This window comes from Silene latifolia, chromosome X (genome assembly GCF_048544455.1).
Source record: "Silene latifolia isolate original U9 population chromosome X, ASM4854445v1, whole genome shotgun sequence".
NCBI classification, from domain to species: Eukaryota; Viridiplantae; Streptophyta; class Magnoliopsida; order Caryophyllales; family Caryophyllaceae; genus Silene; species Silene latifolia.
This window is the reverse complement of record NC_133537.1, coordinates 210,475,766-210,490,568: the sequence shown is the minus strand read 5'-3', so window position 1 is coordinate 210,490,568 and position 14,803 is coordinate 210,475,766. Positions and strand designations below refer to the sequence as shown.

General features: G+C 42.2%; 1 long non-coding RNA gene across 2 annotated transcripts; it reads left to right on the top strand.

Moving 5' to 3' along the window:
- The first annotated feature begins 6,307 nt into the window (after window positions 1–6,307).
- Window positions 6,308–14,505, top strand: LOC141621691 (uncharacterized). 2 transcript variants are annotated; one of them, XR_012532580.1, is made up of 3 exons: window positions 6,308–6,426; window positions 6,525–6,633; window positions 14,401–14,505. It is a non-coding gene; the product is annotated as an uncharacterized LOC141621691 (long non-coding RNA). The 2 variants fall into 2 exon arrangements; XR_012532581.1 differs by lacking the exon at window positions 14,401–14,505 and adding an exon at window positions 8,342–8,631.
- The last annotated feature ends 298 nt before the right edge of the window (window positions 14,506–14,803 follow it).

Sequence of the window (14,803 nt, the reverse complement as noted above, 5' to 3'; positions counted from 1 at the left end):
CCCAAAAAAGGGTTCACTCTGCCCCCTCTATGGTGTCTTTAGGTATTCCTGTTCGAATGACAATAGCAAGGGAAAGGGTTTAGGTTTGGATTAGGCCTAATCCAACCCTAAACCCTTTCCCTTCTCGTTTTAGGATACCCGGTCCCCTTTTTAAAATGCCGTCCCCAAAAAAGGTTTCACTCTGCCCCCTCTATGGTGTCTTTAGGTTTACCCTTTCGAATGACAATTGCAAGGGAAAGGGTTTCGGGTTGGATTAGGCGGACCCGTGGTAGTGGTCCCCTTAATCCAACCCTAAGCCATTTCCCGTCCCGTTTTAGGATACCCGATCCCCTTTTTAAAAACCCGTCCCCAAAAAGGGTTCACTTTGCCCCCTCTAAGGTGTCTTTAGCTTTCTTGTTCGAATAACAATAGCAAGGGAAAGGGTTTAGTGCTGAATTAGGCGGAAGCGGTCCGCCTAATTCAACCCTAAACCCTTTCCTGTCCCGTTTTAGGATACTCGGGCCCCTTTTTTAAATCACCTCCCCAAAAAAGGGTTCACTCTGCCCCCTCTAGGGTGTCTTTGGTTTTTCCCTTTCGAATGACGATTGCAAGGGAAAGGGTTTAGGGTTGGATTAGGCGGACCCGCGGTAGCGGTCCACCTAATCCAACCCTAAATCCTTTCCCGTCCCGTTTTAGGATATTCGGTCCCCTTTTAAAAATCTCGTCCCCAAAAAAGGGTTCACTCTGCCCCCTCTAGGCTGTCTTCAGGTTTTCCCTTTCAAATGACAATTGTAAGGGAAAGGGTTTAGGGTTGGAACCACGGGTCCGCCTAATCCAACCCTGAACCCTTTCCCGTCCCGTTTTAGGATATCCAGTCCCCTTTTAAAAATCCCGTCCCCAGAAAAGGGATCACTCTGCCCCCTCTAGGGAGTATTTCGGTTTTCCTGTTCGAATGACAATAGGAAGGGAAAGGGTTTAGGGTTGGACGTTAGCGGTCCCACTAATCCAACCCTAAACCCTTTCCCGTTCCGTTTTAGGATACCCAGGCACCTTTTTAAAATCCCGTCCCCAAAAAGGGTTCACTTTGCCCCCTCTAGGGTGTCTTTAGCTTTCTTGTTCGAATAACAACAGCAAGGAAAAGGGTTTAGGGTTGGATTTGGCGGACCCGTGGTAGCGGTCCACCAAATCCAACCCTAAACCCTTTCCCTTCTCGTTTTAGGATACCCGGTTCCCTTTTTAAAATGCCGTCCCCAAAAAAGGTTTCACTCTGCCCCCTCTAGGGTTTCTTTAGGTTTTCTCTTTCGAATGACGATTGCAAGGGAAAGGGTTTAGGGTTGGATTAGGCGGACCCGCGGTTTGCGGGTCCGCCTAATCCAACCTTAAATCATTTTTCATCCCATTTTAGGATACCCAGTCCCCTTTTAAAAATTCCGTCGCCTAAAAAGGGTTCACTCTGCCCCCTTTAGGGTGTCTTTAGGTATTCCTGTTCGAATGACAATAGCAAGGGAAAGGGTTTAGGTTTGGATTAGGCCTAATCTAACCCTAAACCCTTTCCCGTCCCGTTTTAGGATACCCGGGCCCTTTTTAAAATCCCGTCCCCAAAAAGGGTTCACTTTGCCCCCTCTAGGGTGTCTTTAGCTTTCTTGTTCGAATAACAATAGAAAGGGAAAGGGTTTAGGGCTGGATTAGGCGGAAGCGGTCCGCCGAATTCATCCCTAAACCCTTTCCCGTCCCGTTTTAGGATACCCGGGCCCCCTTTTAAAACCCCGTCCCCAAAAAAGGGTTAACTCTGCCCCCTCTAGGGAGTCTTTAGGTTTTCCTGTTCGAATGACAATAGCAAGGGAAAGGGTTTAGGGTTGGATGGTAGCGGTCCGCCTAATCCAACCCTAAACCCTTTCCCGTTCGGTTTTAGGATACCCATGCCCCTTTTTAAAATCCCGTCCCCAAAAAGGGTTCACTTTGCCCCCTCTAGGGTGTCATTAGCTTTCTTGTTCGAATAACAACAACAAGGAAAAGGGATTAGGGTTGGATTAGGCGGACCCGTGGTAGCGGTCCGCCTAATCCAACCCTAAACCCTTTCCCTTCTCGTTTTAGGATACCCGGTCCCCTTTTTAAAATGCCGTCCCCAAAAAAGGTTTCACTCTGCCCCCTCTAGGGTGTCTTTAGGTTTTCTCTTTCGAATGACGATTGCAAGGGAAAGCGTTTAGGGTTGGATTAGGCGGACCCGCGGTAGCGGTCCGCCTAATCCAACCTTAAACCCTTTCCCGTCCCGTTTTAGGATATCCGGTCCCCTTTTAAAAATCCCGTCCCCAGAAAAGGGTTCACTCTGCCCCCTCTATGGTGTCTTTAGGTTTACCCTTTCGAATGACAATTGCAAGGGAAAGGGTTTCGGGTTGGATTAGGCGGACCCGCGGTAGTGGTCCCCTTAATCCAACCCTAAGCCATTTCCCGTCCCGTTTTAGGATACCCGATCCCCTTTTTAAAAACCCGTCCCCAAAAAGGGTTCACTTTGCCCCCTCTAAGGTGTCTTTAGCTTTCTTGTTCGAATAACAATAGCAAGGGAAAGGGTTTAGTCTTTGAATTAGGCGGAAGCGGTCCGCCTAATTCAACCCTAAACCCTTTCTGTCCCGTTTTAGGATACTCGGGCCCCTTTTTTAAATCACCTCCCCAAAAAAGGGTTCACTCTGCCCCCTCTAGGGTGTCTTTGGTTTTTCCCTTTCGAATGACGATTGCAAGGGAGAGGGTTTAGGGTTGGATTAGGCGGACCCGCGGTAGCGGTCCACCTAATCCAACCCTAAATCCTTTCCCGTCCCGTTTTAGGATATTCGGTCCCCTTTTAAAAATCTCGTCCCCAAAAAAGGGTTCACTCGCCCCTCTAGGTTGTCTTGTGTTTTCCCTTTCAAATGACAATTGTAAGGGAAAGGGTTTAGGGTTGGAACCACGGGTCCGCCTAATCCAACCCTAAACCCTTTCCCGTCCCGTTTTAGGATATCCGGTCCCCTTTTAAAAATCCCGTCCCCGGAAAAGGGATCACTCGCCCCCTCTAGGGAGTATTTCGGTTTTCTGTTCGAATGACAATAGGAAGGGAAAGGGTTTAGGGTTGGACGTTAGCGGTCCCACTAATCCAACCCTAAACCCTTTCCCGTTCCGTTTTAGGATACCCAGGCACCTTTTTAAAATCCCGTCCCCAAAAAGGGTTCACTTTGCCCCCTCTAGGGTGTCTTTAGCTTTCTTGTTCGAATAACAACAGCAAGGAAAAGGGTTTAGGGTTGGATTTGGCGGACCCGTGGTAGCGGTCCACCAAATCCAACCCTAAACCCTTTCCCTTCTCGTTTTAGGATACCCGGTTCCATTTTTAAAATGCCGTCCCCAAAAAAGGTTTCACTCTGCCCCCTCTAGGGTTTCTTTAGGTTTTCTCTTTCGAATGACGATTGCAAGGGAAAGGGTTTAGGGTTGGATTAGGCGGACCCGCGGTTTGCGGGTCCGCCTAATCCAACCTTAAATCATTTTTCATCCCATTTTAGGATACCCAGTCCCCTTTTAAAAATTCCGTCGCCTAAAAAGGGTTCACTCTGCCCCCTTTAGGGTGTCTTTAGGTTTACCCTTTCGAATGAAAATTACAAGGGAAAGGGAAAGGGTTGGATTAGGCGGACCCGCGGTAGTGGTCCCCCTAATCCAACCCTAAGCCCTTTCCCGTCCCGTTTTAGGATACCCGGTCCCCTTTTTAAAATCCCGTCCCCAAAAAGGGTTCACTTTGCCCCTTCTAGGGTATCTTTAGCTTTCTTGTTCGAATAACAATAGAATGGGAAAGGGTTTAGTGCCGGATTAGGCGGAAGCGGACCACCTAATTCAACCCTAAACCCTTTAATGTCCCATTTTAGGATACTCGGGCCCCTTTTTAAATCCCGTCCCCAAAAAAGGGTTCACTCTGCCCTCTCTAGGGTGTCTTTAGGTTTTCCTTTTCGAATGATGATTGCAAGGGAAAGGGTTTAGGGTTGGATTAGGCGGACCCGCGGTAGCGGTCCACCTAATCCAACCCTAAACCATTTCCCGTCCTGTTTTAGGATATTCGGTCCCCTTTTAAAAATCTCGTCCCCAAAAAAGGGTTCACTCTGCCCCCTGTAGGCTGTCTTTAGGTTTTCCCTTTCGAAAGGCAATTGCAAGGGAAAGGGTTTAGGGTTGGATTAGGCGAACCCGCGGTACCGGTCCGCCTAATCCAACCCTATCCCTTTCTCGTCCCGTTTTAGGATACCCGGTCCCCATTTTAAAATACCGTCCCCAAAAAGGGTTCACTTTGCCCCCTCTAGGGTGTCTTTAGCTTTCTTGTTCGAATAACAATAGCAAGGGAAAGGGTTTAGGGCTGGATTAGGCGGAAGCGGTCCGCCTAATCCAACCCTAAACCCTCCGTCCCATTTTAGGATACTCGGCCCCTTTTTAAAACTCCGTCCCCAAAAAAGGGTTCACTTTGCCCCCTCTAGAGTGTCTTTAGGTTTTCCCTTTCGAATGACAATTGCAAGGGAAAGGGTTTAGGGTTGGATTAGGCGGACCTGCGGTTCGCGGGTCTGCTTAATCCAACCCTAAACCCTTTCCCATCCCGTTTTAGGATACCCGGTCCCCTTTTAAAAACCCCGTCGCCAAAAAAGGGTTCACTCTGCCCCCTCTAGGGTGTCTTTAGGTTTACCCTTTCGAATGACAATTACAAGGGAAAGGGTTTCGGGTTGGATTAGGCGGACCCGCGGTAGCGGTCCCCCTAATCCAACCCTAAGCCCTTTCCCGTCCCGTTTCAGGATACCCGGTCCCCTTTATAAAATCTCGTCCCCAAAAAGGGTTCACTTTGCCCCCTCTAGGGTGTCTTTAGCTTTCTTGTTCGAATAACAATAACAAGGGAAAGGGTTTAGTGCTGGATTAGGCGGAAGCGGTCCGCCTAATTCAAACCTAAACCCTTTCCTGTCCCGTTTTAGGATACTCGGGCCCCTTTTTTAAATCCCGTCCCCAAAAAAGGGTTCACTCTGCCCCCTCTGGTGTGTCTTTAGGTTTTGCCTTTCGAATGAGAAACCCTTTACCGTCCCGTTTTAGAATACCCGGTCCCCTTTTAAAAATCCCGTCCCTAAAAAAGGGTTCACTTTGCCCCCTCTAGGGTGTCTTTAGCTTTCTTGTTCGAATAACAATAGCAAGGGAAAGGGTTTAGTGCTGGATTAGGCGGAAGCGGTCCGCCTAATTCAACCCTAAACCCTTTCCTGTCCCGTTTTAGGATACTCGGACCCCTTTTTTAAATCCCTTCCCCAAAAAAGGGTTCACTCTGCCCCCTCTAGGGTGTCTTTAGGTTTTCCCTTTCGAATGACAATTGCAAGGGAAACGGTTTAGGGTTGGATTAGGTGGACCTACGGTTCGCTGGTCCGCCTAATCCAACCCTAAACCCTTTCCCATCCCGTTTTAGGATACCCGGTCCCCTTTTAAAAATCCCGTCGCCAAAAAAAGGGTTCACTCTGCCCCCTCTAGGGTGTCTTTAGGTTTATCCTTATGTAATCATAATTAGTAAGATATCATTCTTACTATAGAGTTTTAAACTAAAAGTTTGAAAATGCTTTTATGATTTTCAATGGTTTTAACATTAGTGAATGTTAAATCTCGTTGTTGGTGACGTCCCAATAATGGGTTTTCTCATTTATTGGTGTAGAAATATTTTTATATCTTGATATGAATATGGATGTTCTTGTCTGATCAACAAGAGTATCACCGTTTCATTGAAAAGATACCTATATTTTCTTATAACTATAAATTCTCCTTCTGAGTTTCGAGGACGAAACTTTAAAAGGAGGGGTGATTGTAACGCCCCGTAAATTTCGGACCGTTAATATATTTCGAAAATAATTAATTAATCAAGTAAAATTTGACAATAATGTATTCAAAGTAAAAATAATTCAAAGAAATATAATTTTATTATATTTTGAAGAAAAGTGTTTATTTTGATAGTTTTGAAATGTTTAAAAATAGTTTAAACCGTGTAAAATCTTTTATTTTGAAATAAGGGCGTATCGGGGGGAAAATGACAATTCGTTTGAACGTTGGGTAAACGAATTTGGAAATAGGTCGTATGAATACTCAATTTTATTGTAATCTCGTGTTTAAAGACTTTGGACTTGACGGAATTTGCGTTTGACTTACGGATTTAATTATTATTGAAACGAGTCAAAACCGACTCGTAAAAATCCCGACTAAAAATCCCGCACTTCCTTTTTCCTCCTTTCCTTCCTCCCTCACGCGCATCCCCTCCCCAATTCTTTCTTTTTCTGATTTTGGTTCCTATCATCATCCTCAACATCTCAAAAAGACCAAAAACACCATTAACATAATTTCAAGCTCAAAATCGACGTAATTTCTTCGTTACTAGTCCGTTTTTCGCATAATTTACCTTTCCGGAATCCCCTCGACGCGATCTACAACTTGGTACAATTTAATTTCAGTTTTATTGAAGTTGTTTTAAGACCAATTTTCGGTATTTTCGGTTTTATATGCTTATTATTGTGTTTTAATTGTTTATTTAGGTGAAGGATTGGAAGACGAGTTCGGGGACTCGTATATTGTAGAGGATAGCGGCTAGTGTCGTTAGGGTTTGGGTTTTCAAGGTGTTAATTGCTCTTTTTCTAGCTTAAGGTAACATATTTCGAGCTACTCGACGAATTATCGTCACAATCTTTGTTGTTTTTGTATGTTTGGTGATTTTTGTTTGAATAGTAGTTTTCACATGTAAAATTTGTTGCATGCATGTTTAATTTGTGCCTTTAGTTAGTTTAAATTATCAAAGTTGAATTGGGGACGATTAATTAATTTTCAGACGGTCTTTTACTAAACAAAAATGGAAAAATAAGGTGGTGTAGGGGGACGGGCAAAGCAGTCGTGGCAGCGTGCCCACGGCTAGCCCACGGCTGCCGGGTTGGTCCGTGCTTGTTTTGCGATTTTTCGTACAATATTGGTCATTTCGGGTTAATTAAGGTTAGAATAGTATAAGTAACAAATGGGTAGTATTTTGATAGTAACAAAAATTATGTTATTGGTAAAATTGTGCTTATATTAATAGTTATCACATGTTAGGGTAGTTTACAAAAGGAAATTGTAATTAATAGGCTCAAAATGAATTTTATAGCTATAATTGTAATGTTTTGTTGATTGTGCCGAAAACTGAGCCTTAGTCCCTTTGACTGATGCGATGTCAGTTAATTGAGTGATTGGTCAGCCGCAATTTGACCCGTACCTGTCGCAGGGCTGGGGTTGCGGGTAAAAATTCGGTTGAATGATCGGCCTTTTTCTTGTTTTAGGCCATTTATCAAGCTTTTGTTCACATGTATAGCTTATTGAATTTAATAGTGACTTGTATTGTAGAAATGGCCCTAGTTTCCCCTGAAGCCTTTAATATGGTTACTATTGTTAGAATTAGAAATTAGTATTGAATACTTATTGAGGATTCTGTTGGGATTGTATGCTGTAAATAGACATTATAAGCCTTTCACATGATAGAATGCTAGAATTTATATTGATAAGTAGGACTTTTTGCCCTCTTAAGGTTAAGTGGGTGTCTTACTTGACTTGTGTGGTGAGTCATGTGTGGTGTGGGCTAAAATATTCAAGCTGGGACTAGCTGGGACTAGGTCCTAGATGAGTATTTCGGCCTCCATCATAGATAGGTCTTTATAGTCTTTGACGAGTATATGTTCACTGCTTGATAACCTTTGTGTTTTCCGACTAGTGGATGTTTATCCAAGTTGGGGCATGACCTCGGGTACTTATTTTGATAGTATGGGGTCACCTTAAGTACTAGCCAACCCTTCGGTGGTGTCCTTAGGGTACTCACTTCACTTTGTTTTAAAAAAGGTTGTGGGTCTTGGGTGCGGTGGTGTGTATCCGCATGTCTAGGTCTCTGTGATTTTAGGCTAGGGTTGTGTTGTCTCTTGGCCATGTTTTCTTAATAGTAACCGCTGAGCCAAGATACCGGTTCGATTACCTTCCCTACCTCGTGGTATAGACTCGAGTTACAAAGTGACTATTGACGGTACTAAGAACTTATGCCTGTCTTTGATATATTGCCCTTTCTTGTTTGATGATTCTATGAATCATAGAAGGTGAGATGCAAGCCGGCTATGGTTGATAGAGTTTGGATTACAATTTGTTAAATGTTTCACATGTTAGTTTAGTTTGGTCAGTTTAGGGCTCATATGTTAGAATAATTGATAATTGAATTCTTTATCATCTTGTTTACATGTTTTATTACATGTTACATAAATTTTGACGATTCGTGGCTGGGAGGACTCGAAGTTACTCCCCACTGAATTGTGGCTTTCGTGTTTGTATAAAATGCGTTTGACAGGTTGTTGATGCTTTGTTTGGCGTCACAGACGGCTAGTGAGCAAGGAACCTTGGACCTAGTTTTGGCTATTCTATTAGTAAACCTTTTATACTTTTGGTTTGTATATAATTTGAAGGGACATATGTCTCCCTTTCTATTTTTGGTTTGTATCCTTATATTTCCGCGTTTTTAGTTATATATGTAAGTTAGTTTATCAGCTGTTGCAGGGTTATGACACTCTTCTTGAGTTGGAATGGTTGTGAATGGTTTAGGAAGAAAATTTTTGAAATTGCAGGTTTTTGACTAGTTGAACCATTTACAAACATATCCTACCAGTTTTTCCGTAGAAATTACGCATTTAAGTAATTAGATAACGCTATATATTTAGGGTGTCACAGTTGGTATCAGAGCCTATTGCTCCCAACGCACGTTTGTGCACCCTACTTAGAATCACTTGACCTTTAAATAATAAACTTGAGAGAAGGGTAGGATGGGTAGAATTAGGATTTTATGTGGTAGTCTGTTTGTGATTGCTAATTGATAGGTACTAATTAATTTTCTTCTTTTTAAGATGGCTCCGCCAAGAAGAGATATTGATGATGCTATCTTACTAGTTCTTACCCAAATTCTCCAAAATCAACAAAATTAACAAAATCAACAAGCTCCTCTTCCTCCGCCTGCTGAGGGTACTCCAGGCACCTATACCTGGGTGGCTAATCAGCTGACCCGAATCAACACTCCCACTTATGGTGGAGAGATTGATCCAGCTGCTCTTACAGGGTGGTTTAGGGAGTTGGAGAAAAGCTTTACTCTATATGATGTCAAGGAGGAACATAAAGTGAAGCTAGCCTCTCATTTCCTAGTACGAGAAGTGACGGTGGTGGTCCATGACGGGCCTCCGTTTGGTGAACCAGGATTTGATTTGGATACGTTTCAAGGAGTTAGTGGAGGCCCGTTTCTATCCTCAAGAGTGAAACAAGCAAAAGTTGAAGGGATTCATGGAGTTGAAGCAAGGAAGCCTTCCGATTCGGACCTTCCGATAAATTCAATGAGTTGGCTCATTATGCCACTAGATTAGTGAAGGATGACAATGAAAAAGCCTTCTTCTATCTTGAAAAGCTCTCCCCTAAGATCAAAAGCATGGTCCGTCGGGATTCCACTAGCTTTGTTTCAATTTATAATGATGCTTTGTGGGCCGAGAATTCATTGAAAGAAATTGAAAGTGAAGCTCGTGCAACTAGTTCTAGTCTTGGCAAGAGGCCTTTATATCCCTCTTCTAGGCCCTTTACTCCTTCACCCATGTTCATTTCATCTCCCTCTGACCCAAACAAGAGGAGATTTATTTCTAATGTTCAAGCTAACCGGGGTGGTCAATCTTCAGCTGTTAATGATAATAAAGGTACTAGAGACCGACTGTGCTATAACTGCAAGAAACCAGCACACCCTGGTAAATGCTTCACTGACCCTGTCATATGCTTTTCTTGCAACAAACCGGGCCACAAGGCCAATGTTTGCCCGGAGAGGAAGGTGACAGCTCCTACTGCTCATATCACCCCAGTGAGGCCTGTGAGGCCGAAGGGTCGAATCTTTGTTATGAGCCGAGCTGAAGCTGAGGCACATCCTGATATCATTACCGGTACATTTTCTATTTTTGATGCTCCTTGTTTGGTACTGTTTGATACGGGTGCCTCTTTATCTTTTATTTCAATAAAACTTTCCAACAAATTATCACTTGAATCATCACAAGAAGAAAGCACATCTATATCTTTACCCTCTGGTGATGTCTTTTCCTGCTCAAAAATCTATCCGGAAGTTCCTATTTCTATTGTGGGATCTATATTTCCAGCAAATCTTTTCCAATTTCCACTTGAAGAATTTGATGTCATTTTGGGCATGGATTGGTTACATACTCATCATGCTCGATTTGAATGTAGAGACCAGAAAATAATTCTTACAAGCCCTTCAGGTCACCGTGTGTCTTATCAAATGGTTAAAAGACAAACCGGTACTAAACTAATTTCTGCTATGAAGTTTGTCAATGCAATGAAAAAGGGTCATCAAGCCTTTTTGTGTATGGTGACTACTTCTGATTCTTCTTCTCTGCCTCCTAAAGAGAACATTCCAGTAGTATGTGAATTTCCCGATGTTTTTCCTGATGAGCTACCGGCAATTCCTCCTGAAAGGGAAGTTGAATTTGCTATTGATCTTATTCCTGGTACCGGCCCTATTGCTAAAGCTCCTTATAGGCTGGCACCGTCTGAAATGAAAGAGCTGAAGACTCAGCTGGATGATTTGATTGCCAAGGGTTTTATTCAACCTAGCTTTTCACCTTGGGGTGCTCCTGTTCTCTTTGTAAGAAAGAAGGATGGATCTATGCGATTATGCATAGATTATCGGGAGCTCAACCGAGTTACTATCAAGAATAAATATCCTCTTCCTAGAATTGATGATCTTTTCGATCAGCTCCGTGGTGCTTCTACGTTTTCTAAAATTGATCTTCGTTCGGGCTATCATCAAATTCCAGTCCGAGAAGCTGACATTCCTAAAACTGCCTTCAGTACGAGATATGGTCATTTCGAGTTTACGGTGATGCCATTCGGTTTGACCAATGCTCAATTTGTATTCATGGATCAGATGAACCGTACTTTCAGAGAACACCTTGACAAATGCGTTGTAGTGTTCATTGATGACATCTTGATCTATTCTAAATCTGAGGAAGAACATGTCCAACACCTTCGTGCTATTCTAGAGATTTTGCGCCGTGAAAAATGGTATGCTAAATTCTCTAAATGTGAGTTCTGGTTACCTAAAGTGACCTTCCTTGGGCATGTCATTTCAAAAGAGGGCGTTATGGTAGATCCAGCCAAAATTGAAGCCGTTGTTGATTGGAAAAGTCCAACCAATGTTTCTGAAATCCGTAGTTTCCTTGGCTTGGCGGGTTACTATCGGCGATTTGTGAAGGATTTTTCAAAGATTGCTAGGCCGATGACTCAGCTGTTGAAGAAAGAGTCTAAGTTCGTGTGGTCTGAAGAGTGTGAAAATGCCTTCCAGGAATTGAAAAAGAGGTTGACTACCGCTCCGGTGTTGACCTTACCTGAAGAAGGAGTGGACTTTGATGTATACTGTGATTCTTCTAAGCATGGTATAGGTTGTGTCTTGATGAAAAAGAGGAAAGTCATTGCTTATGCCTCTCGACAGCTTAGAGTTCATGAAGTTAACTACCCGGCTCATGATCTTGAATTAGCTGCGGTAGTACATGCTTTGAAGATTTGGAGACACTGCCTCATTGGAGTCCATTGCAACATCTACACCGACCACAAAAGCCTGAAATATCTCTTTACCCAAAAAGAGTTGAACATGAGACAAAGAAGATGGTTAGAATTGGTGAATGACTATGATGCCAATCTAATTTATCACGAAGGAAAAGCTAATGTGGTAGCTGATGCTCTTAGCAGAAAATCTTGTCATTCTTTGAATTCTTTTCGGGACTTACCTCCTGAACTTGCTTTAGAACTTCAAAAATTGGGAGTAAGCCTTGTAAAAAGGGGCTCTCATCATCTTGATGCCATGTCAGCTGAACCTGACTTCCACCGTGAGATCCGTACTTGCCTTCCAAATGATCTTACTTTCATATCCATTCGAGCTAAAATTCAACTTGGGCAAGCTAAGGATTGTAAGATTGATGATGATGGGTATCTCCGTTATCATGGTAGAATCTATGTTCCGAGTGCAGCTGATTTGAGAAAAAGAGTTCTTGATGAAGCACACCTTTCTCCTTACTCCATTCATCCAGGAGGTACCAAGATGTATAAAGATTTGAGATTGCAATTCTGGTGGCCTAGGATGAAAATTGAAGTTATGGAGTATGTCAGTAAATGCCTCACCTGCCAGAAAGTAAAGATAGAACATCAAAAGCCCGGGGGTTTACTTCAACCCTTGGATGTTCCTCTTTGGAAATGGGAGTCTATTTCCATGGATTTCGTGATGGCTTTACCCAGGACTTCAATGGGAAGAATCTTTGTTTGGGTGGTTGTGGACCGATTGACTAAATGTGCTCGGTTTATCCCCATCAAAGAAACCTGGAGTTTAGAAGTTCTAGCTGGTGCCTATGTGAATGAAGTAGTGCGCTATCATGGGGTTCCTAAAGATATAGTTTCGGATCGAGACCCTCGATTTTGTTCTCGTTTCGGACTGCATTACGGGAGGCCTTGGGTAGTAAACTATTAATGAGCACTCGCTTTTCATGCCGCCACCGATGGTCAAACCGAGAGAACAATTCAAACCTTAGAGGATCTTCTTCGTGCCCGTGCCTTAGATTTCCAAACTTCTTGGGAGAAATGTTTACCTTTGGTTGAATTCTCTTACAACAAACACTATCAAACTTCCATTAAAATGGCACCATATGAAGCTCGTATGGTAGAAAATGCCGTACTCCTGTCTGTTGGGATCAAACCCAAAATGTTCCAATGTTAGGACCTGATTTGGTGACCGAGTCCATTGAACAAGTTAAGGTTATTCGGGAGCGGATGAAAGCCGCTCAGGACCGTCAAAAATCATATGCTGATGTCCGTCGTCGACCACTTTCCTTTGAGGTTGATGATCAAGTATTCCTTAAAGTGTCACCTATGAAAGGGGTGAAACAGTTTGGCGTTAAAGGGAAGCTGAGCCCTAAATATATTGGACCTTTCCTGGTGATTGAAAAGATTGGTCCTGCTGCTTATCGTTTAGAATTGCCCCCAAATCTGAGCAAGGTTCATAATGTCTTCCATGTTTCTCAATTAAGGAAGTACATTAGTGACCCTAGCCATATCATTCAAGAAGAGATTCTTGAATTGGAGCCTAACTTGGTGGTTGAAGAAAGGCCAATTCGAATTCTTGACAAAGCCAACAAGCAACTTAGGAGCAAAGTTGTACCTATAGTCCGAGTTCTTTGGCGTTGTGGAAATGTCGAAGAAGAGACTTGGGAGACTGAAGCTTCTATGTTAGCTAAATATCCTGAATTATTCCCGTAAGGTATTCCTTTTCTTACTCTTTTTCCGAGTTACTAAGCCTTATGTAATCATAATTAGTAAGATATCATTCTTACTATAGAGTTTTAAACTAAAAGTTTGAAAATGCTTTTATGATTTTCAATGGTTTTAACATTAGTGAATGTTAAATCTCGTTGTTGGTGACGTCCCAATAATGGGTTTTCTCATTTATTGGTGTAGAAATATTTTTATATCTTGATATGAATATGGATGTTCTTGTCTGATCAACAAGAGTATCACCGTTTCATTGAAAAGATACCTATATTTTCTTATAACTATAAATTCTCCTTCTGAGTTTCGAGGACGAAATTTTAAAAGGAGGGGTGATTGTAACGCCCCGTAAATTTCGGACCGTTAATATATTTCGAAAATAATTAATTAATCAAGTAAAATTTGACAATAATGTATTCAAAGTAAAAATAATTCAAAGAAATATAATTTTATTATATTTTGAAGAAAAGTGTTTATTTTGATAGTTTTGAAATGTTTAAAAATAGTTTAAACCGTGTAAAATCTTTTATTTTGAAATAAGGGCGTATCGGGGGGAAAATGACAATTCGTTTGAACGTTGGGTAAACGAATTTGGAAATAGGTCGTATGAATACTCAATTTTATTGTAATCTCGTGTTTAAAGACTTTGGACTTGACGGAATTTGCGTTTGACTTACGGATTTAATTATTATTGAAACGAGTCAAAACCGACTCGTAAAAATCCCGACTAAAAATCCCGCACTTCCTTTTTCCTCCTTTCCTTCCTCCCTCACGCGGCATCCCCTCCCCCAATTCTTTCTTTTTCTGATTTTGGTTCCTATCATCATCCTCAACATCTCAAAAAGACCAAAAACACCATTAACATAATTTCAAGCTCAAAATCGACGTAATTTCTTCGTTACTAGTCCGTTTTTCGCATAATTTACCTTTCCGGAATCCCGTCGACGCGATCTACAACTTGGTACAATTTAATTTCAGTTTTATTGAAGTTGTTTTAAGACCAATTTTCGGTATTTTCGGTTTTATATGCTTATTATTGTGTTTTAATTGTTTATTTAGGTGAAGGATTGGAAGACGAGTTCGGGGACTCGTATATTGTAGAGGATAGCGGCTAGTGTCGTTAGGGTTTGGGTTTTCAAGGTGTTAATTGCTCTTTTTCTAGCTTAAGGTAACATATTTCGAGCTACTCGACGAATTATCGTCACAATCTTTGTTGTTTTTGTATGTTTGGTGATTTTTGTTTGAATAGTAGTTTTCACATGTAAAATTTGTTGCATGCATGTTTAATTTGTGCCTTTAGTTAGTTTAAATTATCAAAGTTGAATTGGGGACGATTAATTAATTTTCAGACGGTCTTTTACTAAACAAAAATGGAAAAATAAGGTGGTGTAGGGGGACAGGCGGCGGGCGTAAGCCCACGGCTAGCCCACGGCTGCCCGGGTTGGTCCGTGCTTGTTTTGCG